Below are 26,841 nucleotides of genomic sequence, written 5' to 3' on the forward strand. Positions count from 1 at the left end.
ATCAAAGTTCGCCACCGAGCCGGCAGGCTTGTGGCAAGTTTCAGGCGACCATCCAAGACAAAGCCTAATAGCATCACATGCTATTTTTCTGCGGCAAGCCTTTTGATTTTAACTTTCCATACGTAGCAAAGTGCTACATGTTTTCCACGAAAACACTCGAGACATCAAACATGTTACAAACTGGGGGATACTCATCAGGGTATTGGTCAGGCGGTTTACAACGTGCGGTGTGCAATACGCCCGCTACAAGAAAGTGTCACGAAGAAGGGGAGTTAGTAATGGAAATAAGTAATAGTTTAAACGTTTCCTTCATTATGGAAGCATAAATTATGACATTGCACGTTACTCCACTCTTCCACTACTCAATCGTTTCCACTTCTTACGAGACCAGGGTACGTTTTACTACGACTTGTATAAATAGGTTTCACATATTTCCACCAAACAACAAGTTTTTGGTCGGGCAACAATACAGTATCCAGAAATCACCTGGTAGCTTTCCATTCTGCTAGCCAGTTCTACTTTCTGATAAAAGTCACAAACAACCACACCTTCAGAATCAACTATTCTGGTCTCAACACTTTCTTCGCTTCCCTCCCTAAGACCAACCCTTCTCCTTCACTTTTTGACCGAAGCAAGCCTAGAACGACCATTTCTTGGTTTAGGCCAGGATTGTACAAATTGATCTCTCGAATCAAAAGTACTCCCGTGCAGTGCATTGTTTAGGGTCTAGACTCGTTTCTCACCCACACACACACAAAAATTACCAAAACCGGCAGAAGCAGTTTTCACCCACAAACACTTGGTTCTTCAACATTACTCGAAATCTTCATCACTTCCAAGTACTCCAGTGATTCTGAATGTGTTCAACTCAGCATCATAGTTGTTGAAGATCCGTAGCTATAACAATGAGAAAATAGTAACTCTCAATCATTGTTATACAATGCCATAGTATTATTACACATTATCAAAGTCCAATTGTACCACAACTTTGACAACAATACTATGGTGATATGTATAACTCCCTTTTAGTCAATACTTTATTTCACATGAAAACCACTCCGCCTTATATAATGATCCGTAAAATATATGTATTTGTAGTGTGAACTACACATTAATTCTCCCCCCTTTTTGTCAATATAAATTGGAAAAGGTACGAAAACTAGTGGGATCCTAATGAAATTTCCATAGCGATACTTCATGACTAAAAGATAACAGATCAACTTTGTTTCGATGATTTCACATAGTCTAAACTAGTGTATTCATCAAGGATTTTATAAAAATACAAGAAAACTCCTACAATATTCCGCAGCCGCACTCCCCACTAATATTTGGCAATTAAGCACAAGTTCAATTAAGAACTCTCCCCCCATAAAATGTCATTCCTGAAAGAACAACAAGAGCAACCTTACTTTCACAGGAAAAGAAGGATTTCTTTGGACATTAACAAATCACATGAAACATGAATTTGTATCCAAAATACTCAATTAAATTAACCACAAGAGAACCCATGATTAATTTAATCGTAAATGCTCAATATAAGAGAACATATGGAGCCGCACAGTACTTACACAAAGATGTGGATCAGAGAAAAACCAATACCGCGGAATATGCAAAGGTTCATTCTACTTTTCATTAATATTTGCATACATACAGGAAATAGACTTAATCTTTGTAAACAAAAGTCCATCCTATCTTCCATCAATATTTGCATAATGACATGATAGGCTGAACTTTTGTTGTCAAAAGTTCATTCTATCTTTTATCAAAATTTGCATAAATACATATAATAGACTTAACTTTTGACGTATTCATCTGTGCTTCTTATAGACTTAACACATTTAGCAATTTAATTGAAGGATAAAATCATTCAAAGCTAAAATACTATTAAGGTTTTTACAACTATTAAAAGGTAACAGTTACTTAAGTCCAACATAAGAAATTCAACATACCAATCAAGTAGTAAAATTCCAAATATAGAGATTAATCAATCATCTCATAATAAGAAATAGTAATTTCATTAAATTTTCAATCATATCTGGATGTTCTGCTTCAGCATACTCCAACTTCTCTCTCATGCACCCAACTTCATGTTGAAGACGAACAAGTTCAGAGTTTGTAGTTGCAGAGGTACTTGCTGAGACTCTGGTTGAAGGTTGCTTCATCTTTTTGATGCTTGACATAGTCAGGACTTTTGGTCCTCCGAGATCAGAGCCAAAAGAAGTGATGCCAAAATAACTGCAAATCCTTGAAATGAGGCAAGGAAACCCTGGAGTTTTCCTCGAAGTATTTTTCACACTTATCATCCGATTAACAATGATTCCACATAAATCAATGTCTCTCCCTTCGATAATGTAACAGACCAACTCAACAAGAGACCTGGTCCATAGCATTTTGTCAATAATACTTGGCTACAATCAGTTTTCTAGCAACTTTGAGAATCAACTCAGCACCATGAACATCAATCTCGCCATCTTTACTAGAGATGTCTCTATTAAGGAGACCATTTGACATCACTTTTGGAGTCAACCTTTCATTCTCAGAATGAGGAAATCGGACACTACCAACATGAGTCACATTCAACAGGTATGCAATAACATGACAACCCACTGTGAAAACTTTATCTCCTATAATAGTCTTGAACATGTAATTGGCCGGGTCTGGATCATGAATTTTTTCATAAAGTTGTGCACTCATATCAATACGAGCAGTTCCCATTGGTTTGTGAATTATGCCCCATGTGTAATTTTTGAAAAAATAAGTTAGGTTCTCTACCTCAATTTCAGAAGCATTATAGTATCTTTCAAAAATAGGCTGTTTGTTCTTATACTCTAAGTAGAGGTCACGTGCAGCAGGGTTAACAAACCTAACACGAATACTAGGATCATAGTAAGTATTATCACCATATTGACCACTTGATCTCCCACTATGACTAGTTTTCTTCCTATATGCCATTGTTACAAAGATACACAAAGGAAGAAGCAGAACTTACTCGGATACCCGAACTGTTGAAATAATGGCACTCCAAAACCATGATTAAATCGTTCTTGACCCTTAAAACCAAAAACTTCTTTTGATACACGAACTGACGTTGATGGTGAAACTCCGGAACTGCAATGAAAAGAGAAACAAGAACAAACCCGTGGAGTAATTTCTTATTGTGATTCCAATGATACCACGAACGCCCAAAAAGGTTGAGAAAGGAGATCAAAGGTACACGAACTGTTTGAGTTTCTTTTGCGTACTCTAACCGAAGAAGAGGAAGAGAAGTCGAAGTGAACAAAAAGAAAACCTTCTCTTTTTATGTGACAAAAGGTGGAACCCGAACCGGATACGATTGTACAGGAACGAGGTTCAAACACACGAGTTCATGGTATGTGAACTGCACGTGTGTAGTAAGTGATAGACACATTTTTGTGTCTAAGTTGTCCTCAATTTTCTGTATTGTTGGTACTCGGATTTGTGCTCATTTTGGTGTTTTGTGTGTTTGTAGGTATTTTTGGAGAATAAACATTTTTGGAAAAATCGGCTCGAAAAATTATGCGGAACACCCCCGAAGGACAACTGCTAAACGGACCCCAGTTTTGGATAAGGGGCACCTCAATTACTAAGGGGCACCTCAGTTGGGCATTTGCTATTCGCACCCCCAGTCTGGTTAAGGGGACTTCATCCTCTTCGTTTGAATTTAGAAATATGGTGGGAAAACTGGAACAAAATTAGGGTTGGGAATTTGAAGAAGTTCTAGGGAGATTCAATGGCTGAAATCACTCGGGTTTGTTCAAATTGTCAACACAGGAACGGTATGGGTGTTGGATTCAATCCAATTTGGCTAGATAATCACCATTCAAAGAACTCAGGACTGGTATATTTCCCGTGAAAATATTCTCGGGACTTTTCTATTTTTGGAAGATTTGCACGATTTGCATGAGTCAGAGCATGGAGATATTCTTCTGAGACGTCTTTTGAGCATGATTGGAGTGTGTTGTCTTCAGAATACCGCGTGGAGAAACCAAAAATGGAAATTATTCCCTAATCTGGCCGTGAAGAATAATTGCATTCAATGGGGAATATTTGGAGTTATTATAGATTATTTTTGGTACCATAAGGCTATATAAGCTGTTTCTAAGGAGTAGAGTCGGACGAAGAGTTTGGGGAGCAGTTAGAACGAACAGAGAGTCGAGAAATCAAAGTTGCAGGAAACGCCATTTCTACTGTTGCATAGCTGAAGAACACGAAGAACGGACCAACCAAGACAGTCGTTTATCAACAGTGATAACGACACACAGCCGTGGGTCTTAGAAGCTACAGTCTCAGCGACTGTTGCACGACAGTCTTATTTACTATAGTAACAACGACAGTCAACATATATCGTTCTCTGTAATTTTAATCATTCTCACACTTTCATCATTTTTAAACCATCTTTGAGCATAAATGAAATCAACTTTTGAGCGTGTTTCCACGATGAAGAGCTAAACCCAATCCTTGGGGCGATGGAGGAAGTTGTTGTTTCGGTAAAAGTGATATATCTTTATTTTAAATTAACTATATCAATTCTATTATGATTTTTGCATTGAACTAAAAATGGATTATATGATTTTGATTAGTTAGGTATATTTTCTCTTGATAGAATATGCTTGCTTTAGAGTTTTGATATTCTATGCTTGGATTAACATCTATTCTTTTAAAAATCTACATGTCTAGGCAATATTATTATAATCAATTTGAATGTTGAGTTGCGAAATTATTGTTTTATTAAATCACTAATATCGACCAATGGTGGAAGCCTATCCCCAGTCTCTCCACAATATTCGCATCACCTTTTTATTTGAGTTTATTATTATCATTTATAATATTTAAGTCTAAAAAATCTGCTTTTACAAGTCTTGAACGAACCATCTTACTACAACATCATTGAAGAATACCATCAGTAAGGGCTCGTTTGTTTTGTGAACTGTTGAAAACAAGTTATAAAGAAGATTGGAGCAGATCTCAACAAATCTTTACCAAGCCATTCACAAGGACAATACCTTGCACACCGTGACACCAAGAGAAAGTTTCTTTCCAAAAACTCTTACAACTTCCAGTATTGAGAGATACCCAAATAACTGTCTTTACAAGTTTTTCAAAGAATTTATAAAGATCACAAAATAATTTGTGTTCCTGACTTCTTCGTTTCCAACTTATAACACACAGTCTCTGCAGATAATGTTCACTACTGCACTGGGAAACTCTTTTGATAAAAAGAGACATCCGGACTTTCTCATAAGAGAGGGCAGTATAATTATCTTGAGAAGATGCATCAGGGTTTGACTGATGAACATAGTTAATTTCAGAGATGGAACTAACTGATAGATGAGGTTTAGATATTTCTTGTATTATCTCCAAATTGTCAGAGACACAAGTGACAGAGGATACTTTTACTGATAAGAAGATCCATATCTACCTTAACATGGAGATTATTCGTCATAACTTGATTTAGCTTATTAAGATATTCTTGCTCTTTCTGGAGATATAACTCAACATCAAGAGACAAGCCCTCAAGTCTTTTCTTAAGCCCTGAAAATACTTCAAGGGATTTTAAACCTAGTGGAGGTTTAGATAGAATTTTTTCTACATATTTTATCAAATCCGCCATGGAAGAAAGTTCCGAAATCTCTAGATCTGGTGGTGCATTTATTGAGATAGAACTACTGTCCATGGAGTCAGATCACTACAAACACAGACTTATGAGGTCTTAAACGTGTTTGCTTGCTCAGGTACCAATTGAAAAAGCGGGGGTCTAATAACCACACCTAATATTTTTCTTAGAAATCTGTATGGACTAACTCCAATATACTTTTTAGAGAATCAACTAGACAGTCAGACTCAATATTAAGAAAAGTATATCAAAGAGTTATATCTCATTTTCTCAATTCAATCCGCAATCAGACAAATAGGAATTTGCGAGCCCGATTGAATATAAGAAATAACTTGAACGGTATCAAAAACCAATATCCAAGTGTCAATCAATTTAATCAACAACCAAAGGTTGGATTCATAGTTGATTAAACTTATGCACAACCTGTGATATTTCTATTATATAAACAAACATAATACGGAAAGAAATAACACAGACACCAAAAATTTTGTTGACGAGGAAACCGCAAATATCGGGACCTAGTCCAGATTTCAACACCACATTGTATTAAGCCGCTACAGACACTGACCTACTCCAAGTTAACTTCGGACTGGAATGTAGTTGAGCCCTAACCAATCTCACATTGATCAAGGTACAGTTGCGCTCCTTACGTCCCTGAATCCCGGAAGGACTCTACGCACTTGATTCCCTTAGCTGATCTCACCCACAACTAAGAGTTGCTATGATCCAAAGTCGAAGACTTGATAAACCAATCTGTCTCACACAGAAAAGTCTATTGAATAGATAAATTTGTCTCCCACAGATATACCTATGAGTTTTGTTCCGTCTTTTGATAAATCAAGGTGAACATAAAGCAATTGATATGCCGGACTTATGTTCCCGAAGAACAGCCTAGAAATATCAATCACCTCACAATAATATTAATCGTATGGTAGAGAAACAAGATATGTGGAATAACAAATAATGAGACAAAGATGTTTGTGACTACTTTTTATCTTGCCTATCGGAGATTAAATCTCGATCAAATCCTAGAGAAGATAGTACTCAATCACGATAGAAAACATCAAGATCAGAACACGCAACTACAGAGAAAATAGTTGGGTTTGGCTTCACAATCCCAATGAAGTTTTCAAGTCGTTAACCTACAGGGTTTTGGAAAAACCTAAGGTTAAAGGAGAATCGACTCTAGTCCCAACTAGTATCACACATGAGGTGTGGGGATTAGGTTTCCCAGTTGCTAGAGTTCTTCTTTTTATAGTATTCAAATCAGGGTTTGCAATCAACGCCTCTAATCCCAGCAGGATACAACTCACTTGATTCCCTTAGATGATCTCACCCACAACTAAGAGTTGCTACGGCCCAATGTCGAAGACTTTAATAAACAAATCTGTATCACACAAAAAAGTCTATAGATTGAATAGATCTTTCTCCCACAGAAATACCCAAAATTTTTTGTTCCGTCTTTTGATAAATCAAGGTGAACAGGAACCAATTGATAACCCGGACTTATATTCCCGAAGAACATCCTAGTATTATCAATCACATCACAATAATCTTAATCGACGCGGCGAAAGAAGATATTGTGGAATCACAAACGATGAGACGAAGATGTTTGTGACTAGTTTTATATCTTGCCTATCAGAGATATCAATCTCAATCCAATTATTATAATTTTACTCGTACGATAGAAACAGCAAGATCAGAACACACAACTACGAGAACGTAGTATCGGTATGGCTTCACCATCCCAATGGAGTCTTTAAGTCGTTAACCTAGTTTGAGAAAATAAAACCAAAGGTTAAAGGAGAATCGACTCTAGCTTACAACTAGTATCACACATAACGTGTGGGGTTAGGTTTCCCAGTTGCTAGAGTTCTCCCTTATATAGTCTTTCAAATCAGGGTTTGGAATCAATGTTAGCTTGGTAACAAAGCATTCAATATTCACCGTTAGATGAAAACCTGATTAGATTCAAGCTAATATCTTTCAACCGTTAGATCGAAAACCTAGCTTGTTACACACAAATGAAATGTACTATTTTGGATTTATGTAACAGTACCCAAACATAAACATTTGTTGGTTCAACAATAGTTAACCAAATGGTTATCCATATGAGCACTTTCATATCAACCATCTTCTTTTTCACCATAACTAATTCAAATGAATCAAATGAACTAGTTAGAGAGTTGTTCAATTGCAAGGAAATCTTATGTACTACACAAGACACAATTGAAGCAAAAACGATTTGATTCACTCGAATCGGTTCATGAACTTTATACCCACGATTTGCAAATAGCATTCCTTAGTTTATATAAACATGAGTTCACAAACAATCGTTTTTAGATATAACCAACTCAAGTTCGCGGACTGGGTTCGCGGACTTAAGTTCCCAGAAGGAGTTCACAAACTCCAGCGAATTTTCTCGGATACTTAGATCACGTACTGGGCTCGCGTACTGAGTTCGCGTACTTAGATCACACCACTATTCCGGTTCTCTTGATCAACAAAGTTAGTAAACTTTGTTTCAAGGAATAAGGACTTATACATATATGTGTTTCCACAATAATGCTTATATCCATTAATGGTTATATAATCTGAACTCTCATTTCAATCATTGAAACATTCTCAGAGGACGTTATATAGTTGTTATTCACAAACCATTTTTCGTCAGAGCAATTTTCAAAGTGATTGAAACACAACATGACTTTCGTCACTAGGTAAAGATGAATTTGGCTAAAGCAAAATCTTACCAACACATATTTCGAGAAATAGATAGGCGAGATAAACTCGGTTCGAAATAGAAAATGTGTATAATCAAAGTCTATATAGCAAAACGAATTTTGTCTCAAGATAGGAGATAGAGTAGATAGACTTTTGAGTGATAAATAAGTTCAAGTCTCCACATACCTTTTTGTCGATGAAGTTCCACCAGTTCCTTGAGTAGTTCTTCATCTTGTATGATGATCGCCATGGAGTTCTTGAGCTCAACTACACTTTCGATCTTAGTCCGAGACTTAGCTATAGTAGACTAGAAATCAAGACTTATAGTTTTGATCACTAACATTGACAAACATGCTTGAGATAGCAACGTATGCGAGTTTGACCGAGCAATGCTCTAACAGTCCCCAAGTTCCCATGCCTCATTCTAGGGTTTTCTCCCCTTTTGGGGCCATCCCAGACCCGTTAAGAGGTATTATTTTTCATGTATCAACAGTTTACACGAACTTAAACATTTATATAATAAGGAATGTAATCTTTGCAAATCGTGTCTATAATGTTCATGAATTGATTCGAGTGAATCAAACCAATTTTGTTTCAATTGTGTTCTTGTATACTTCTATGAGAATATAGCAATTGAACGACTCTTTAGCTAGTTTCATTTGAGTCATTTGAACTTATGGTTAAGATAAATAAGGTTGATATGATAGTGAATCATGTGGATAACTTCGGTTAAATATTGTTGAGCCAACATGGTTTACACGTTTGGGTATGGTTACATAAACCTAAATGAGGGTACATTTCATTTGTGTGTAACAAGATAAGTTCGATCTAACAATTGTAAGATATTAGTTTGGTTGAATCAAGTTTTTCATCTAACGGTGAATATTGAATACTTTGTTACCAAGGTAACTTGAATTGTAAACCCTGATTTGAAAACTATATAAAGGTGAACTCTAGCAACAGGGAAACCTAATCCCCACACCTCCTGTGTGTTACTAGTTGCATAAGCTAGAGTCGATTTTCCTTTAACCTTAGGTTTCTACCGAGACCCTGTAGGTTAACGACTTCAAACTTCATTGGGATTGTGAAGCCAGACGCAACTATTTCTCTTGTAGTTGCGTGTTCTGATCTTGCCCGATTGTATCGTTTGAGTACTATCTTCTCTAATATTTGCTCGAGATTAATTCTCTGATAGGCAAGATAAAAAGTAATCACAAACATCTTCGTCTCATCGTTTGTGATTCCATAATACCTAGTTTCTCCATCATACGATTTAGATTATTCTGAGGTGATTGATAATACTATGCTGTTCTTCGGTAATATAATTTCGACTTGTCAATTGGTTCATGTTCACCTTTATTTATCTAAAGACGGAACAAAAACTAATAGCTATTTTTGTGGTAGAAATATTTATCTATTCCAATAGACTTTTCCGTGTGAGACATATTTGTTTATCAAGTCTTCGATTTTGGGTCGTAGAAACTCATAGTTGTGGGTGAGATCAGCTAAGGAAATCAAGTGCATAGTACCCTGCTGGGATCAGAGACGTAAGGAGCGTAAATCTACCTTGAATCAGTGTGAGATTGATTAGGGATCAACTACAGTCCAGTACGAAGTTCATTGGTAGTAGGCTAGTGTCCTTAGCGGCTTAATACAGTATGGTGTTCAATATGGACTAGGTCCCGGGGTTTTTCTGTATTTCCGGTTTTCCTCGTTAATTCTAGTGGTTATGTTGTTTCTTTTCCGCATTATATTTTTTTATATAATTGAAATATCACAGGTTGTGCGTTGAATCGATCAATTGGGAAATCCAACCTTTAGTTGTTGATTGAAATTTATTGATCCTTGAACATTGGTCTTTGGTGCCGTTCAAGCTACTCCTCTTGTATTCAATTGGGCTCGCAGATTTCTATTTGCTGATTGAATTAAGAGTTAGAGATATAAACTGTTGTATATACTTTTCTCTAGATTGAGTCTAAATGTCTAGTTGATTCTCTAGAAAGTATATTAGAGTAAGTCCTCTTAGATTTTCAAACGAATTGTTGGGTGTGGTTGTTAGACCCACGTATTTTCAGTTTGTGCTGGTGAATGGCCAGTACAGAACCAAAAATGGAATGTTTGTTTCAGTCTTGATTCAAAGGATGGTCTAGTGGCTTTCACAACAGAAAAAATCCCTTGGATTGTTCAAAACAGGTGTCAGAAAATCAAAGATGCTCTTATAGACATTTCTTTTAAACATATTACAGGGAAGTGAATTTTTTTGCAGACAAAATGGCAAAGGCTCAGCTTGCCAGGAGGAGTGTGTCTTTATGACCTGAAGCCTTCATTTTTGGGTACTCTGGAAAGTGAATAGAAGATGTACTATAGGTTTAGCTAAAAATCTTTGTTTGTTGTTTTGATTTTAGTTTTGTTTATCCCTTTGGGATTCAGTTTTTTTATTAGCTCTGTGTACTAAGACATTGGTCTTGGTATCTTTTGTAAAAACTTTGGTATTTCTTTGGTAATAAAATATATGATTTAGAAAGAAAAAAAAAAGAAAAATACGTTTTCTTCACGACAAAGGGTACAAACATAAAATCAAATGATGGGCATGTCTCTTACCTAGAGAGGCGAAAATCACGACCTATACTAATATAAGGAGGGTTAATAAGGTCATAATATTATAAGGGGCGTGTTTGAAGCATTGGGAATGTTGATGGGAGAAAACGATTTACTGGTTTTATAGGAAAGTGAAGAGATGACCGTGCGGAGGAGACTCCTCGACCGAGCGAATTTCTTTAACCTTTTGCAAACAGATGCACTGCATGGGATGCTTTGATTTCGAGAGATCAATTGTAGGACTCCGTCCTAAACCAAGACAATGGACGTTCCAGAGTCAATTCGGTCACAAGAGAGGATAGGTCGGTCTGTAGGCTGAGAAGTATGTGTGAGATCAAATGGATTATAAATGTGTTGTGGATTTCCGTAAATTGATGAAACGATGGGTTCGAATAAGTTTGAATTCTACTCTGTTGAGAGTGATTTTTCAGATGAGAATTGTTGTGATAATTCCCGTATATCTGTTGTTCTGTCAATCATGAATTCATAGAACTTATTTATATTGCTAGAACTTGGACACATTGATCTCCAGTAAGTGTGACGGTTGTTTGACTGAAAGAGTGGGAAAGTGGAAGATCATGGTTTAACAAGTTTCATGTCGTTCGTAGACTGGGTTGATCGTCCACCCACTACTTTACCAACTTCCTCAAACGCTTGCACGACTTACTCACATATCTCATCATGGATGAACACACGTGTCGTAGGCCTCAAAACCAAAACCCTAGTTAATATAAACCCATGTGACGTGATTGATGTCTCATGAATTTGGAGTCTGCAAAGCAGACGTGTATTTACTCAGTTGTTGACTTGACTAGACGATGACTCTTAGTATTGTTGAGGCAAGCATGATGGACGAATGCTCTAAGACTCATGAAATGAGCATGTTTGCTGGGACATATGTATATTTCTCAAATGAATGTTAATAGTTGAATCAACATGATGAATATTGATAGGCTGAGGAAATATTGCTCGTCCGATGAATTGCAGAATATTGATAGTTGGATCAATATTATTAGTTTGAGAAAATATTGCTCATTTGAGGAATTATTAAATATTGATAGTTGAATCAATATTGATAAACTTAGAAAATATTGCTCGTTTGATGACTATTGGTAATACGACCAAATAAAATATTAATTTAAAATATTGGTAGATGGACCGAATATTATATCATAAAATGTTGACTGCTTGATCAACATAAAAATGGTGGTGTTTGAACCTGTTCAAAATTATTCTTTGCAGAGCATTCGGTTTGAAACCCTAATTTTGATCGATTGCTGATTTACTGAAATCACCACTGAGTGAGAGAGGGACCGGCTACATGAGATGATGGGCGGACCATGTAGAGCCCAAATTCTCGAATGAGCAAGAACCAAAGTCCTTTACAGACCAGTTGGTGAAAGAATGATTAAATGCTGGTTTAATCATTTATAAAAATAGTGCTCGTCTGAGCATTAGGTAATAAAACCTAATTATGGAGAGATGAGGGACCGGCCAAGAGGGCATGGAACCGGCCCATGGTGGTCGTGGGACCGATTGACGGTCGTTTGATGGAACTCCAAATTATCTGGAAAGAGTTCGAACCCAATATGAACACATTAGGTCAAATTATGAAGATGTACCAGCTCCTTGCAAGCCAAATGGTCGATCTTGGTCGATCAAGGTGACATACCCGTTTCACCATGTTGCTCGTGTCCCAATTTTGAGAATCTTGATATTTCTTGACGTGCGTTAGAGAAATATCTTGGATTTTCAGGAGAGTTTGATCTTGTGAAACTCTCAAAAAAAAATTTGCTAGGTCAAAATGGTTTATTGAAGAAAAAAAACGTAATTACAAGAATTACAAAATGGGAGGATCGAGGCCTCCCCACCCCCATAAACCAAAGGGGCAAAAAAAAAGCAACAAAATAACACTAAAATCTCATAAAATAAGCTTCTAAACACAAATAAATAACAAAAAGAGAAAATCTAAGAACATTAAAAATGTTTGCGCCCCTTATTTCCCACTCTAATATTCCTCTTCTTGGGTAGAAGACCAGCAATTATTTGTGTTAAGTCAGGGTCTCCATAAGTCTCATTATATTCATCTTCACAAACATCATTATCATAGTCATCTTCATCCGAAGCATAATTACCACCCGAAACAAGCTTAATAGGAGATTGAACTTGTTTTTTAGTTGAAACTCTATCAATTAAATCTTGTTTTTCCTTAAAATATTCTTTTATATAAGCAGGATTTCGAATAAAATTTGTACGTACCTTATCGTTCTTAATTTCGCTAACCTCATCCAGCTCCTCCTTAGATAGAAGATTTTCGGTCATGCCTGAGTCTTTAACAATCTCTTTAGAAAGAGAAATATTCTTTTTAGACTTGGGAGGCCGAGGAGAAATACCCTTAAGAACCTTTGCACCAAGACTAGTGGTAACATCATCAAGACTCGTACGTTGTTTTCTTATATCCTTTTTCCTGTCACGAAAAGCCAATTTATTTGCATCTAAATCATTTTCAGTCACGGGTATGACAGATTCCTTAGAAGCAATAGATTCCTTGCTTTTAGTTGAAACATCTTCCGAAAGTGAACCCCATTCTTTAGAATTCTTCACCTCAGTTGCCATGCTAGATGCCATGCTAGATGCGTTACTACCATCATCACTGTCATGTTTTTCGTCACCAGACAGAACATCCTCCTCCTCATGCCCAAACTCCTCATCATATCTAAAGCCAATTCAGAGCTAAGAGCCTCATAAGAATTGTTTACAACTATTTTAGTTCTTAACAAATCATCCACAAAAGGTGTAGAACAGAAAGTTGTACCTTTACTAGTATTCTTATCTTGAGAAAAAGAGTGTTTACTCTGTACCAGCTTCCAATCATCAGATGAACTAGCTTGTTTACTAATAATCTTTTCCTTACCATCCCCAATAGGAGAATGATCAAGTAGGGCATTGCTCGTGCGATTGGTATTTTAATAATATTTTAATAATAATATTTTAATATTTACGTGAGAAGCCTAGTCGGTCATGTGACCATTGAATTGTTTTGGCTTTTTACTAGTTTGAGCAATATTGGTGAAATATTGAAAAAAATTAGGGTTTTGCTCAAACGAAGGAGTTTCATGATATGATGAAGGAAGAAATAATAATAAAATAAGGAATTAGAGAAGTGTGGGACCGGCCACGACTAGGGCATGGTCGTCCGGCTGGTAGGCTCGGTCCCCTAACACTTTTCCATATTTTATATTATTTTTCGTCGTGTGAGGAAATATGGAGAAATTAGGAGTTTCTCTCGAACGAGGGAGTTTGCTCGATTGAAGGAGTTTTCATGAGATTAGGAAATATAATAAAATAAACAGGTGAGGCATGGGACCGGCCACGACGGCATGACCGGCCAACCAGTGGGAATGGTTCCCTAGGCACCTCTATATTATTTTATTATTTTTTTTTTCTTCCCTATTTTTCATAGGTTTCCTCGTTCGTCCATATTTTTGAATGCTCATTCGTGCATTTGGGTACTCGTTCGTGCATTATTGTTAAGTACACTTGCACCATTTTCTCGGGGCTTACTTGGTGGTGGCCCAGATGCCCGTACGTTGAATATTTAACACTAAACCATGGAATTCTGCTGGGAAAAGCCATGAATTGAAGTAACGAAATATTATGATGAACGTAAAATATTTTCTAAGAATTCAATTGATGAATCTTGCGAATAGAAACAATTGATTGATTAATTAATGGCTATATACTAGTAGGAAAGTTGTCTAGGAGCATTATGATTATTCGAGAATTCAACGATATGAGCTAGTTGAAGCATCATGATTATTCTGAATATTTATTGTGTATAGTCAAGGAAAACATTGTTACATCCTGAAGACGTTATCGCTCTATACTAGCAGGCAATCTGTCTAAGAGCCGTCCAATCATTATGATTCTATACATACGTATTCTATATAGTCATGGAATCCTGAAGACGTTATCGCTCTATACTAGCAGGCAATCTGTCTAGGAGTCGTCCAATCTCTTTCGATTATATATATAAGTGAATACTGAAATTTCTCAGTTGATGTCGTGGTCTCAATTGAGAGACTGCATATTCATGCTTACTCCGAGAGGCAGTACACTCAGTCAGAGATTATCGTGGCATGACTTTTCATGCTTAAATTCTGAAATATAAACTTCACATACGTGTGTGAAGCTGGTCATAAATGTGCAAAGTTATGATTTGATGATTTTAGCCTTCGTCAAAAATCCACCATAAATAGGGACTTGCCAAAAGTCCAAACAACCCAAGGATTCCCTTTCTAATTCAGATTTATATACACTGTAGCGCGGAGATGTGAAAACTGATGACAATACATGAGAAATTTCTGGATATTTCCTTAAACAAATATGTTCCTATATATCTTCCACACAATAAATCAAAAGAGCGCCTCAAACGGACAAACGATCTAGGAGATGTGGCCCCAACACCAAAGTAAGTGCAATCTGAAAAACTCTTGAAATTTTATACAGGATTTCTGAAGTCAAAAGTATACACGGATTTGATTGGCCAAATAAACTTGGAATCGAGTCATTATTTTTGCATTAGAATGCATATCCTCCTTTCTTTCAAAGTTGGGGTCGAGGACTCAAGTATGAGTCCGTATGAAGAATTCACAGTGATTCTCTCTAAGTGTCTTAAATCTGAAGTTTTCTGACGAACTCCTAAACGAAAAAAATTCTTGACAAATACGACTGATTTTATTCATTTAATGGTCGAAGAAGTAAGCATCAGAGATGATTAAGGATATTTAAAGTTCAATACTTATTGAGGATGCCACAATGAAGAACGAAGGGTAGGTATCTGCATCAACAAACTCAAGATCATCAGTACTTCTGCTAACTTTTATATCATCAGTTTGAAGATTAGTATCGATCATTTTCAAAGATGAATAGAGCTATCACCTAAGAAAATGAATATTTTACCATTCGTCAACATTCATTACATGATTAAAACTCATGAATAAAGAATTAATTTCGAGCATCAAATATAATCAACGGTTTCCAACAATGCCAATTCTATTTGAAACAGAAAGAGGAATTCTGCTCAAATAAGGAATTCTAATACAAGCCGATCTCATGGAAGAATGGTAGACGAGATTTCAAACCTAGTACACGTACAAAAATAAATAAAGGACAATTTATGTTTTCAATTTTATCTCAAAAAGGAATCTCTCAGGCAAAGGGAAGAGGAATTAGAGTTAAAAGAGGAAATCAAAGGAATTCGGCTCAAATAAGGAAACAAAGGCTTTTTCTCCTTCCAAAACTCCTCCAAGCCGTGATTAAGACCTTCCCATGCGTGAGAATTATATCCTAGGCCAATGGGACGTCACTTATTCTCTCGTAATTTTTTCAGAGGGACCAAAGTCGAAGAGAATTAGGGTTTTGACGAAAAATAGCCCTAATTTCAAGAATTTGATGAAAAGGGGATTTATTCTAAAAGAGAGGGGTCAAGCCTCTCTCCATTTTTTTAGACGGTTATATACACCCCTCTCAACCCTTTTATCTCATCTCTCTTCAAAAAAACGATCTCATAAGGGATTTTGACCAAAACAACCTTATTTTGCAATTTTGAGTATTTTTAAAGAAGAAGGCCCTAATAAGGCCAGAGACCGACCAAGCTCTCATATACTCATTCTAAAGGACCCATACACGTGAATATTAAGAATGTTGAGTTCTCTAAGTGTTCGAATAAGAAGGGGATTGAAATGGAATCCAACAGAATTTCAAAGAAAATAAAGGGAATTTAGCTCAATCAAGACCAAACACGCGCCTCTCTCCCTCTCTTAAGTGTGACCATGCCTAAGTAATGTCACGAAGTCCTTCATGTCAAATAGAATCAAACTCATAGTGATTTTTCATGAAAATACCCTTAAGTTTCAAAAGTAGGTATTTTTTTTCTAAAAAAAAGGTGTCTGGTTGGTATAAGGAATTAAACATGCTCTCATCACACAAGGTGATGACTCCACAAGATAGATGCACACCTTAAAATCCTCGTTAATCCTCTCCAGAGTGTCTGAAGGACTCAGCCACAAAGAAAATAAAAATTAGGATTTAGGTGCAATACAAGCCTGAATACAGAATTTACATGGGATCAAGACTCCGTGATTTCAAAAGTAAGTGCCTATTTATTCTCATAGCATTCCTCCAACCTAAAAGCCATACATAAATCATCTAGATCCCTTTGTTTCCCACATACTCGCCTATACAAACTTGAATTCTCAAGGATGCACAAAGAAAGAAAATTAGGGTGCTGGACAAGTAAACCCTATTAAAAAATTCCATCCGCTCAAGACGGAAATTTCGTATCATCAAGACTTCATTATCATGTCATTAACGTCTTACAAAAAATCCTAGGAAGTTCCAAATTCCAGAATCAATTCCAAGATCAGAGTCACAACAATCAAAAACTAAACATCAATTCAGGGACTATGAAAGTCTAGAAGATCGAGTGGATTGTAGTTTCCTATTTGAATGATTTGTCACCATATATATACTCATCATATAAAAATCAAGGTTCTATTCGAGTATGGGACTTAATGTAGATGGTGAAATTTGGATAAGAGTGAAAATCGTCATTTCAATATCATAGACAGAACTCAACTCTCACGGGAGAGATTAAGCCCTTGGTCCTCAAGGCACCCATAGCCAATATTTTTAGTATACGTCCCCGTGAGACATTGATGGTCGTGATGCCGTGATTCCTAGCGCACATCCTCGACGATCTACTGCTGGTCATGTAGGTTCTGTAGAGCGTAAAACGTCCCCGACAGACTTATGAACTAGAACAACCACAATTCCAGCATGTCTTCGCGAGACACATATGATTGTGATGCCATGATTCCTAGTATATACTCCCGCGAGATACTGCTGGTCATGTAGGCTCTGTAGATGCGTATGGCCCAAAGCGGAGACATACATGTCTCATGTAAGCACGACTCACCTATTTGAGATCAATGACTGATTCTTAGTACAACTTCGCGAGATACATTGGTCATGTCTAATCTTTGCTCTGACTCGACTTACTGAGACTTTCGAATAATTTCTAGGACATCCCCGCGAGATACACTGGTTATTATGCCTTTGGGATCTTTCGACAGACTCCTAGAACATCCTTCTGAGATACACTGGTCATGTCAGCCCCACAATACAGACACAATTGACTCCTAGCACATCTTTGCAAGATACGTTGGTCAAAAAGATGTGAGCCGAAGTCTCTCAGAGACGTTATCAGGAGTGGAAGCCTTCTCCCAAACATGTCCCGGCTGACTTCATAGAGATTCCACTGTGTTGTCCAAGTATCGAATAGATTCTATCCCGTTGGCTAGATTTCTGACAGACTCAAACCCGTCATCCAAATTTCTGACGGTCTCATACCCGTCATCTAAATCTCTGACAGTCTCAGATCTGTCGGCCAAATCTTTGACAGCCTCAGTTGCTTCAACCAAATCTCAGACGGCCTCATCAGAATTGACCCATCTCGTCTAAAAGGTTTTATACACGCATCAAACTCAGGCACACGCCTTACCTTGGGGTCAATCCTATTTCTCAATCTCCTAAACACACTCACGACCAGTAAATTGAGCCTGAACTATATATGTCAAGCTCTCTTGAGGTCTGCATGCTCAACAAAGGGACCCAAAAACAATAATACGGTCTCCGCATGACATATGTGACCGTGACTCATCCTAGTCATTCTCACAAATCAGAGAATGTCTCTCTATATTAACCAACTCGTCTAAAGAGAATATATATCTCTCTCAACACATCATCACAAAGGCTGATTTATCTTCACACAAATCAGAGATATCAGTTAGGTCTAACGGTCTACGACACGTGTGAGAAATTCCTGGCATATTTCTCACCGCAGAAGAGAGTAAAGGCGGTGGAATAATGAGATAAACTCAACCTAGTTTCTCTCTATCTATTCATGAACATACGGAAGAAATACTCCGCAAGGCACGACAAGCAATCGTTATCTTCACGGACCTGAGATTAGAGAATTCAACTATAAATACATCATATATTTCTCCAAGCTAAGACATATGTTTCTCATATACTCTCAGCGCAACTATTCTTCAAACCCTATAATTCTTTGGTCTCTCTTTTCATCTGCTTCCACCCTAAAACCATCCCTAATATCTCTTATGACTGAAGCAACCTTTGAACGGCCACTATGTGTGGTTTAGGCGAAGACTGTTCGTGCCCAACCTCCCATAACTCACTTTTAGAAATCCTAGAATCCCACTTTAGCCTCTCACCGATTTTAGGTAACTACACCACCGCTATATTTCTAGTTAATTAGTGCGACATATATTGAGTAATTTGTTGCACATACGCATCAATTTTCCTCTTTAAATCATTGTGGGTATTTAATTCACTCCACCTATACAACCAATTCCGATTGCTGAATCATATGATAGCGAGAGGGTTGATGTAGGTATCGTATTTTTACTATTGCTGTGACAGGCCGGAAAATTATGCCTAACGCACCAGGGCGCGCAAGCCATAACTTCTCCGATGCTCCATGATGATGCTACAAATCGGCTTAACACTAGGAAAATGAACGTCCATGTTCTCTTGCAAGCATGCTCGTGAAGCATGATCCAGCTAACTTAGCCTCCACATGGTTCCAATTTACCATAGAGCAAGGGTATAAATCATTTCCTGAACGTAGGAAATCCATCACTGAATTTCTTATCTAGCTGAGTAACTATCATACTTCCAAATTCCTTGAAGGCAATAGTCGATGCACCTTACATGCATCATTGGCTTCCGATTCTTGTCCAGGCATAAGACATGCCTTAAACTTACGCATAGGCCATTGCAGGCCTAGTGTACCCTCTTCACTTATCTTAGGAATTGCTAGAGGCATGCACTTATCTTTCTCGTGACAAGGGTGCGTCAATCAGGGTCATGTCGTACTTTCCTTAGGATTATGCAAGCTCCGCTAACTTGCATATCGATGTAGCTTACTTTCGAGGTCATGCCTAAGTCGAACACCTTGATAGGAAGTATGAGCATCCAAGGAATGTAATGAAACTTACCTTATCAAATTTGGACACAATCATCTCTTTGTCGAACTGCCGAGCCAGATGATATGAGAGGCCAGAATGCCGCAATCACCTCTGAATTAGATGATATGAGCGACAAAGTGCTGGATCGGCAACGCTGCAACTCACTGTGGCTGCCTACGTACCCTTCACTACTCTAAAGGAATCAATCCCAAATTGTAGTAAACCCTCAAAGGGACAGAAGCTTAAGACAATTAGTTTGCAAGGCCCTGGCCAAGCAATAATGGTAACGGCCTAGTCCGTACAGGCCGTTCCATCAAAATCCACAAAGGTTGCACATTATCGAGTCCGCGACATGGCATAGTGATGCCTAAGCATCAAATGCCCTATTTTCAAGGTTAGACGACTATAAATGAGGCTTACGCATCATTTACACTCTTTTGGCTAAGCTATGAAGCTTACTTGGTGCATAGTCCGCATATACACCTTCAACCAACTACCCCTCCCTATACATGTTTACTTGACATTTCTACAACTTTGGAAAGGGGAGAGGATGTACATTCACCAATTCCCATTTTTGAGGTGCTTGCTTCACTATTCATGGCCGTTGCCATGAATTCCTGGATAACCGGCAATGATTGCTGAGTTTACTTCAGTGTTGCACAATGATGGCGCAACATTAATTCTGCCAGCTCGCTCTGGTGTATTACACAATCATTGCGCAACACTCGTTTTGTCTATTGCACAATGATTGTGCAACATTTAGGCTTAGTTTGGTAATGTTGCGGCATTTGTAAAAGCGCTTTTCTGCTTTACTGTACTGTGTTGCGTTGTGTTGTGTAAAGAAAGCAGTTAAGTGTTTGGTAACTATATACTAAAAGGTAAAGATGATTAGAAAAATGATCAAATTGTGTTTGGTAAAATATAGATTAACTTATTGTAGTTATAACCAAGGAAAAAAATGATCTTTTTATATAGTATTATTCTATTTTATGAGATATAAACATAATCAGATATTATATTTTTTTATGATAGATATAATTTGGGATAAAAAAAAATCATACTAAAATCAAATATTTATTTAATATTGACTCTTTTTTTTAATGAAATCGTTTCGAAATATAATTTGAAAGTGAAAATAATATTATTTAAAGAATAAGATATAGATTTAAAATAACAACCTTTAAAGAATATGATATGCAGAATAAGAAATTAATTATTAAAGATTTAAGGACAATTTTGGTCATTTATAGAATATAGTAGGGATATAAAATAAAAATCATGCATTAAAATTAGAACCCAAAGCTTATGTTTTTAGATTAAAAGCTCTCCCCCAACTTTTAAAAGTTGGGGAATTTTGGAAGTGCTTTTGGTTAAAAACACTATGTTATCAAACACCAATATGAAGAATAATTACCATATTTGTATTTTAAAAGTGCTTTCTGGAAAAAAGAAGCATTACCAAACCCATCCTTACTCCGGCGTATTGCACAATGATTGTGTAGTATTCACTTTATAATACCCCGATTTCGGCAGTGGTTCGCCGATGGAATGGAATATAAGTAAGGATTTTTCCTTTTCTAACACCGAGGCCTGATGCGTACACTTGACTGAGTTGTGGAAAAAATTTCTCAGATAAGCGTGCTCGGCTGATAGACACATTTTTGTGTCCGATTTGTCTCGATTCTATATATTGTTAGGGTTCATTTTTGTACTTATTATGGTGTTTTATTTATTTGTAGGTATTTTTGGCCAATAAACATTTTTGGAAAAAACTGGCTCGAAAAGTTGTCGGAAAGCACCCGGAGGACACTTGCTAATCGGACCCCCGGTTTGGATAATGGCACCCCCAGGACATCCCTTAAGGCAGCTGCTAAAGGCACCCCTACTATGGATAGGGGGCGCCCCTTTTTCTTCATCGTTCAAAAAATAATTTTGGCTGGAAACTCTGTTATTACCTGTGTGAATTTGGGAGCATCAGTTGGACGTGAAATAACGAGGTTCAATGGATGATTTTTGATGGGCTGGACTTCCTAGAGCATAACAGGGTTGGTATATGTGATTGGATCGAATGAATTGGGTTAGATCGACCGGGAGAAGGAAACAGAGGTGTTGTGGTCACGGATTGCTGTTGGAATATTTTTTCGACAATTCAGGGAGATTAAAGGCTAGAAAAGCTTCCCCAACATTCGTAGTTATCTAATAAAGAGTTTGGAAGTATTGGGAGAGGTCAAATACGAGTGAAGAGAGTTTGGCAGCAAAAAAACTCTGAAACTTGCTGTGGAGATAAACCAAGATTTGGGGGGGAGATTTAATCGAGTTGTGGCCTATAAAAGGAGAGGGGATAAGTCATATAAGGGGTACGAATCCTTTCAGAGAAGTTTAGAACACCACAGAGCTCCAGAGATCGAGTTGCAGGAAAATACCTTATTCTGTTGCTGCTGCTGAAGAGGAAGAACACGAAGAACATTGACGCACAAGCAACTGTCACAGAAAACTATCGTTGTTTCACTGCAGAACCTATGTGTCGTTCATCACAGCGGTTGCAGTAGGTCTTTAGCTACTATTTTGCCCTGTAACAGTGATTCTGCAACACCAACAAACTGTTGCGAATCGTCTGTATTATCACTTTTCATCTTTTTAATCATATTTTGAGCCATAAAAAAATATTTTGAGATCATGATTAATATGAGGAGCTAAACCCCATTTCCGAGGCGATAGAGGAAGCTATTTTTCCAACAAAAAGTGGTATATTCTATTTTATCTTTTTATTTGCAATAATTATATGATTATTTGCCTTGAACTATTATTGAATATGATTTTTATTTGAGTGATTGTGATCTATTTTGATGGAGTATGCTTAGTTTTAAGACATTTGATGCTTCATACTTGGTATTTACAATTACTACTTTTGAAAATCTACTTGTTGCAATATTTTAGAATCAAATTAAACGAGAAAATTGGAAAATATAACTATTGGTTTAATCACTTTGAACTTGGAAAATAGTGGAATCTTAGCCTCAGTGTTTCTTTTAATATTGATATCATCTTTGTTTGAGTTTGCTATAATTTTTATTGTGTTTTCTATTTTAGTTTTGAATTTAAGTCTAAAAATCCTTCACAAGTCGAGAATCGAACACTTTTTACCACTATCTACAAATCACATCAATTTTTGGCGCCGCCGACGCGGACTTGTTTTTAGGGTTTTAGATTTATTTTATTTTTATTTTTTTTATTATTTTTGTTCTTTTTTATGTTTTTGGGTATTTATCTTGTGTCTACAGGTTCTCATAAAGAAAATTGAGCCAAAGAGTTTGGTGATTTCATAAAGACTTGGAGCTAAAGATTAAAGCAAAAAGAACAGAAAAGAAGACAATTTTATTTTAGGGTTTATTTTTTTTTAGAAATTGTATTAGGGTTTATTTTTGTAATTTTTCTTTTTTTTTGGACTTTGGGACATTTTTTTTATTACCCTACGGAAGGGTACTTTAAATATAAACTGTTTGCAGAGAAGGAGGACAATTACGATATTGTCTCTGCACCTTGGGTTCGTACACTTGACATCGGAGTCAGTGGCCCGAGTCGACTACAACCGATTCATCCCCCGTCTGGAACGGGAGGTAAGATTCTAAACACTCGCGAATCCCCTGTCAGCGAGTTACTGGACTCCTTCGTATGCATATATGTTGAGGACTGAATACGGACATTTATTTTTCTAGTAAAGGGCAAGGCCTGGCCATACAAGATAAGGGTTCGGATTTCATCACCGTTCTCTTCTTGCCCGCTTTAGGAACACGTAACCTACGCGAACCTAAGCCTAAAATTTTGACTAGAACGAGACCGATAGGGTAACGAGCTTAACAGGAAAGTCATTCGAAAAATATTGGTTACTCTTTTAAGCATACTTCGAAGTTCTTGACGGTTTCTGTAAGTTGAATGCGTGACTGCGCCGCCTTGTAATACCGGTGAGGCCTTGGGTATCAAAGCTCCACCGAGCTTCCCTCGCCTCTATTCAACTTACGTTAACTCGGATTGATTCCAGAGGGGTTTGCTTAAATTGTAACGAATTCCCGTTCGAAGGATTAGAAGCTGGTCTAGAAACAATCTAAGTGGAGCCATCATGCTTTTTGTTTGCTAGAAATCAATAGGTTTGATTTGGTTGAGTCGGCCTTGATCTGTGTTTGCTTACCCTTCCAATTTAGAAAATTCTATTGTACCTGAACGTAAAGAGACGCACTAGGTAGATTTGTTAAAGAGAAACCTAGTAGTTCGAAGCGTCTCGATTACCTTAATCTAGAGAGTCCGACTTTTGAAGAGTCTGTTTTTGAACGTCCTTTGACTGAGGAGAGAATCCATGTTGCTCCGATAGCGCCAGAAATGGCAACTTTGAAAGCTTTGTTGAATCCAACTAGGACTACTCGTCCCTCATGTATCAGGTTAGCTGAGACGGAAGCAACTTATGAACTTAAACCTGGGACCTTACAGCTGCTCCCAATCTTTTTAGGGAAAGAAAATGAAAACCCCTATTTCCATGTTAGGGACTTTGAGGAAATTTGTAGTACCCTCAGGATTAGAAACTAGATGATGATGCTTTGAAACTTAGGTTATTCCCCTTTTCCCTGAAAGATAAAGCTAAATCGTGGCTATATAGTTTGGCTTCCGGGTCAATCGAAACGTATGAACAACTTACATCTGCCTTTTTGAACAAGTTTTTCCCTAGGCACAAAACATCGTCTATTAGGACGCAAATCTGCACGTTTTCTCAACAGGAGGGAGAAACTTTGTATAGGTATTTGGAAAGGTTCAATGATTTATTAGCCCAATGTCCTCATCATGGTTTAGAGAAGGTTAGGTTAGTTCAGATCCTTTATGAGGGTTTAGATTATCCCACCACAACCACAGTAGAATCTATGTGTACTGGTGGATTTGAGAACCAAACAGTTGATGACGCGATGACATATTTGCATGAAGTCGCCGAAAAGACCCAACAATGGGAAAGTAGGGGACCCCAGAAAACAATTCTTCTTAGCAGAGGAAACGTTAATAGGGTAGAAGGAGGCTATGAATCAGATGCCAAAATTGCTGCTATAGCGAAAAGGTTAGAAGCTTTAGAAGTGGGTAACACTAGTGGTAGATTGGAGCCTTTGGGAAGGCCAGAATAATGAAGAGCAAGCCAATGCTCTATATAATAACACTAGGTTTGATAATCGTCAGAAGTTTGACCCATATTCAGAAACCTATAATCCTGGTTGGAGGAACCATCCGAACTTTTCATGGTCTAAGGGCCAGAGTCAGGGTCAGTCTAATAATTCTAATGCTCCCCCAGGTTTTGGCTACACTAGGAATACATCAGGCCCAGAAAATAAAACGACTAGCTTAGAGGAATCTATTAAGAATGTTAGCAAAAACTCAGGAAATGTTAGCACAGAGCCATGTTAGTTTTCAACAGGAAACCAAGCAGAATTTTCAAACTAATGCTCAGAGCCTTGCTAAGTTAGAACTTCAAGTCGGCCAAATAGCTAAGACCTTAAGTGAGAGAGATAATGGTAGGTTCCCTAGTCAGACTAATCCCAATCCTAGAGGAGTTCATGAATAGGTACAAAACCATCGAATCAATTGAATGTATTAGAACCCTTAGGAGTGGTAGAATAGTAGACAATCAGGTAACCATGCCCGATAGTGAACATACTGTAGTTCACCCCTCAGGACCACTAGCTAAGGAAACTGATAAAATTTCTGATGATGCCAACTCAGTCCTGAGAGGTGATTATGTTCCTAGAGCCCCATTTCCTCAGCTATTAGTACCAACAAAGAAGGAATCGAACTTTAATGACATATTGGAGGTTTTTAAGCAAGTTACCATAAACCTTCCTTTATTAGATGCAATTAGGCAAATTCCTGCTTATGCCAAGTTCCTTAAGGATATGTGTACGCGAAAGCGAAAACTTAGCGTCCATAAGAAAGCCTTTTTAGCTAGTCACGTAAGTTCAATTATTCAAAACACCAACTCCAAAGTACAAAGACCCAGGTTCCCTACCATTGCTTGTACAATAGGTAACCCGGGTAGAAAAAGCTTTACTTGACTTAGGAGCCAGTGTGAACCTACTTCCATTATGTACTTACAGCTAGGACTTGGTGAAATGAAACCTACAGATAACTGCAGTTAGCTGATAGGTCTGTTAAAATCCCTAGGTGTTATCGAGGATGTCTTATTGAGGTCGACAAGTTTATTATCCAGTGGATTTCGTGGTCCTAGATACCCAACCTGTCCCTGACCCAGAGAACCAGATACCTGTGATTTTAGGTCGCCCATTTTTAGCTACGTCTAATGCGATCATTAACTGTCGAAATGGTGTGATGAGTTTATCTTTTGGTAATATGACTATGGAGATGAACATTTTTAATGTCAGTAAGCCCTCATGAGCTAGATGACACATGTGTTGAAGAGGTGAACATGATAGAAGCCTTAGTTCAGGAGTCATTACCAAACATTTTGTCTGAAGACCCATTAGAAAGTTGTCTATCCCATTTTGGTTTAGATTTTGACGACGATAGCACTATTGAACAGGTGAATGCTCTATTAGATTCTACCCCTGTTAGACACTGATAGATGGAAAGCTAGGTTCGAACCGTTACCAGTTTCTGAGACTACCCTAATTCCTTCTTTAGAAGAGCCCCCAAAGTTGGACCTTAAACCACTACCCGATACTCTAAAGTATGTGTTTTTAGGCCCATCTGAGACTTTACCTGTGATTGTAGCTTCCGATTTGGATAGTGATCAGGAAAGTAGGCTAGTAAATGTACTTCAAGACAATAAGGAAGCTTTAGGGTGGACTA

At 37.4% G+C, this 26,841-nt stretch overlaps 1 pseudogene; it reads right to left on the reverse strand.

Annotated features, from left to right (window-relative positions):
- Window positions 1–24,744: 24,744 nt before the first annotated feature.
- On the reverse strand, window positions 24,745–24,844 carry LOC113307107 (annotated as a pseudogene).
- Between the last annotated feature and the right edge of the window lie 1,997 nt (window positions 24,845–26,841).

Source organism: Papaver somniferum, chromosome 8 (assembly GCF_003573695.1).
Source record: "Papaver somniferum cultivar HN1 chromosome 8, ASM357369v1, whole genome shotgun sequence".
Lineage (NCBI taxonomy): Eukaryota > Viridiplantae > Streptophyta > Magnoliopsida > Ranunculales > Papaveraceae > Papaver > Papaver somniferum.